At 43.2% G+C, this 3,962-nt stretch overlaps 1 long non-coding RNA gene across 1 annotated transcript; it reads left to right on the forward strand.

The window, feature by feature from the left end:
• Positions 1-324: 324 nt before the first annotated feature.
• LOC139571469 (uncharacterized) lies at positions 325-1,189 on the forward strand. Its single transcript, XR_011674303.1, has 2 exons — positions 325-678; positions 953-1,189. It is a non-coding gene; the product is annotated as an uncharacterized lncRNA (long non-coding RNA).
• Positions 1,190-3,962: the final 2,773 nt, after the last annotated feature.

Raw genomic sequence — 3,962 nt, forward strand, 5'->3', positions numbered from 1 at the left:
TCTTCCTGGAGTCAACAACTCTCTATGGTTGAGTACGCTCACAATTCGTTGCCAGTGGCAGCCACGGGTCTCTCTCCGTTTGAGTGTAGTTTAGGTTACCAGCCACCTATCTTTCCCAGTACGGAGTCCGAGGTCACTGTTCCCTCCGCTCACGCTTTCATCCAGAGGTGCCGTCACGCATGGAGCAGAGCCCGTGAGACTCTTCTCCGGGTGGGGGCGCGCACCAAGGCTAAGGCCGATCGCCGCCGGTCGAAGCCTCCGGTATACGTCGTTGGCCAAAGAGTGTGGCTTTCTACTAAGAACATTCCACTCTGATCCGTTTCGAACAAGCTTGCCCCCAAATTTATCGGCCCGTTCAAAGTCACCAGGATCATTAGTCCGGTGGCGGTCCGGCTCAAGCTTCCTCCGGCGTATAGGAGAATTCATCCTACCTTTCATGTGTCTAAAATAAAACCTGTGTTTCAGGCACGCATTAACCCGCCGGTCCCGGTTCCCCCGCCGCCACGACTTGTTGATGGGGAACCCACCTTTTCTGTCAATCGTATTTTGGACTCTAGAAGGAGGGGACGCGGATTCCAGTACCTGGTGGACTGGGAGGGTTACGGTCCGGAGGAGAGAAGTTGGGTACCTGCTAGGGACATTCTGGATCACTCCCTTATCGATGATTTCAATCGACAGGTAAATTCGCCTGGGAACGCCAAGAGGCGTTCCTAGGGGGGGGGGTATTGTCACGGTTCATGAATCCACTGCCTCCCTCTCTCTTTCTCTTTCTCTTTTTCTCTCTCTCTCTCTCTCTCTCTCTCTCTCTCTCTCTCTCTCTCTCTCTCTCTCTCTCTCTCTCTCTCCCGTGTTTGTGTGGGTGTGGTTCCCAATCTCGGCCTGATTGTCTGCGCCAGCTGGAATCACTTATCTTCCCTTTATATGTTCTGTAACCAGTGTTTCTTGTTGTCAGATCGTTGTTACTTCCCTGAGGTTGTGTCGTGTGTCCGTGCTCATTCTCTCGCCGCCCTTGTGTGGATTATCTTCTGTGCTCCTTCCTACCCATCCGGACACACTCCCCTGGATTTCTCAGCACGCTATCATCGGAAGATGCGCCCTAGTCCCTGGGTCGGATTCCGTCTGAGTACAGTCTGTCTGTCCTGTTGCTGCTGTAAACTGTATTCATTAAACCATCGTTGCTTGCATCTTGCATCCGCCTCTGTATTGTCACAGACAAGGCTCAATGTCCTCTCGTTGCATCATCCCTTCTATGTGTGATGGCTGAGTCAGTCTCAGACCACTTTTTCTAGGAGGTGACTTTGGTTTTTTCGTATTCCTCAATAGCTTTTGCTGAAGCAGCAGCTATTCTTCCTGGGGTCCACACAAAAACCTAAAACATGACAAGTAACACAACACTGATACACTGATAGACAAGAACTGTCACACATATTAAAATACACCAATATACACACAATACAACTAAAGAATAATGTGTGTATAAATTGTGTGTGTTATGTGATAGAATGTGTTTGTGAGTCATTTCACAGTCCCTATTGTGCCATGAGATGTTGTTTCATACATTTTTTAAAGGTAATTTTTCTTTTTGCCTGAGTAATTGGAGATGGAAGGGAGTTCCATGTGATCATGGCTCTGTATATAACTGTGGGTTACCGTGAATTCCTTTTGGACTTGGGGACTGTGAAGAGTCCCCTGGTGGCATGTCTTGTGGGGTATGTATGGGTGTCTGAGCAGTATGTTATTTGATTACGCAGACAATCTGGAATTTCATCACAGTAATATTTCTCATAAAACCTAGCAGAAGCAGTTAATATTTTGTTCACATTCAGCCAGCAAAGACTGGCATGCATGTTGTTGATGTTAGTTCTGCATGTGCAGTCAAGTACAAGGCATGCTGCTCTGTTTTGAGACAGCTGCAGCTTTGCTAGGTCTTTCTTTTCTGCACTTGACCATATTAACAGACAGTAATTAAGATGGGACAATGCCAGAGCCTGAACAACTAGTACAGTTACACTAGTACAGCTCCCCATCTTCACAACAACTTTGCCTATATGACTTGACCATGATAATTGCCTATCCAATGTTATACGTAAGAGTTCAGCTTCCTCAACTTGCTCAATGGTCACACCCTTAATGGTCACACCTTTAATGGTCAAACCCTTAATGGTCACACCCTTAATGGTCACACCCTTAATGGCCACACCCTTAATGGTCAAACCCTTAATGGCCACACCCTTAATGGTCACACCCTTAATGGTCACACCCTTAATAGTCACACCCTTAATGGTCAAACCCTTAATGGTCACACCCTTAATGGTCACACCCTTAACTCCAGTTGAAGTTTAGGTCCTAGAGAATGTTTTGAACCAAATACAACGCTTTTAGCGTTTGGTGTATTTTTAGAACAGTTTATTATTAATCATCCATTCTGATACTGACTGTAACTTCTTATTTAGAATGTTAGTGAGCTCACTGGCTTTGGGTACTGACATGTAGAGTGAGGAATCCTCAACATGCATAGTCATTCTAGCTTCATGTAAGACCAGTGGCAAATCATTTGCAAAAATACAGAAGAGTAACATCCCAAGGCAGCTGCCCTGAGGGACAACGCACTGTACATATCTGATGTTAGAGAAGCTTCCATTGAATAACACTTTCTGGGTTTTAATGAATAAATAACTCACCAACCATGTGATGGCAGGTGATGTAAAGCCATAGCAAGTGAGTTTCTTCAATAACAATTTAGGATCAGTAACATCAAAGGCTGCACTGAAATCTAACAATACAGCTCCAACTATCATCTTATTATGCATTTATTTTAGCCAATCATCAGTCATGTGAGTCAGTTGAGTGCCCTTCTCTAAATGCATGCTGAAAGTCAGTAGTCAACTTGTTTTCTGAAAAATAGCATTTTATTTGGTCAAACACAATGCTTTCCATCAGTTCACTAAGAACAGGGAGCAAGCTTATTGGGAGGCTGTTAGAGCCAGCAAAGAGTGCTTTACTATTTTTAGGCCGTGGAATTACTTTTGCTTCCCTTCATGCCTGTTGACACACCCTCCTTTATGCTTTGGTTAAAAGTATAGCAAATAGGAGTGGCAATACAGTCTTCTAACATTCTCAATAGTTTCCCATCAAGATTGTCTATACCTGGTGGTTTATCAATGTTGATGGATAACAGTAGTTTTTCCACCTCTCCCACACTAACTTGACTGAATTCAAAACAATCCTTCTCTTTAATTACTAGATCTTTAATACAAAAAATATAATGGTTCACTGTTCCATGTTGTAATTTCACTTCTGAGTTTTTCCACTTTGCTAGTGAAATAGTCATTGAGCCTGACTTGTTTGCCACCGCTTTTGTGTCAATTAGCTGAACCATACAATTTTTCAATTGATCATCAATCCAGGGGGCTCTAACAGTTCTCACAGTTCATTTTTTAACAGGTGCATGCATGTCAACAATTAGCATGAACAATTTTACAAATACTTCCAGTGCTGCATCTGGATTCACTTCCTCACACACAGACCAACATATACATGTATGTTTTACATCTTCAACAAAAGAGTCCTGAGAAAACATTTTGTATGATCTATTTACAGTAAATTACTGTAGGCCTAACCTTTGGCACTTTGGCTTTCCTTGTTATTGCCACAATGTTATGGGAACTGATATTGCTTTGGAGCAAAGTATTAGTGAAGATATAATCAATACAAGTGAATGTCACAGTTCCAACATTATTGGTATGCCCTCTAGTTGGTTGAGTGATAACCTGGGTCACATTACAGGCATTAGTCAAAGTTAGAAGCTTCCTATTGAGAGGACAGCTAGTTGCTAACCAGTCAATGTTCAGGTCACCCAGAAAATAGACCTCTCTTAACATCACACACATTATCAAGCATTGCGAACATATTATCCAAATACTGTCTGTTAGCACTTTTTGGCCTATAGCAGCATCCAAAAA

Source organism: Salvelinus alpinus, chromosome 3, assembly GCF_045679555.1.
Source record: "Salvelinus alpinus chromosome 3, SLU_Salpinus.1, whole genome shotgun sequence".
Taxonomy (NCBI): Eukaryota; Metazoa; Chordata; class Actinopteri; order Salmoniformes; family Salmonidae; genus Salvelinus; species Salvelinus alpinus.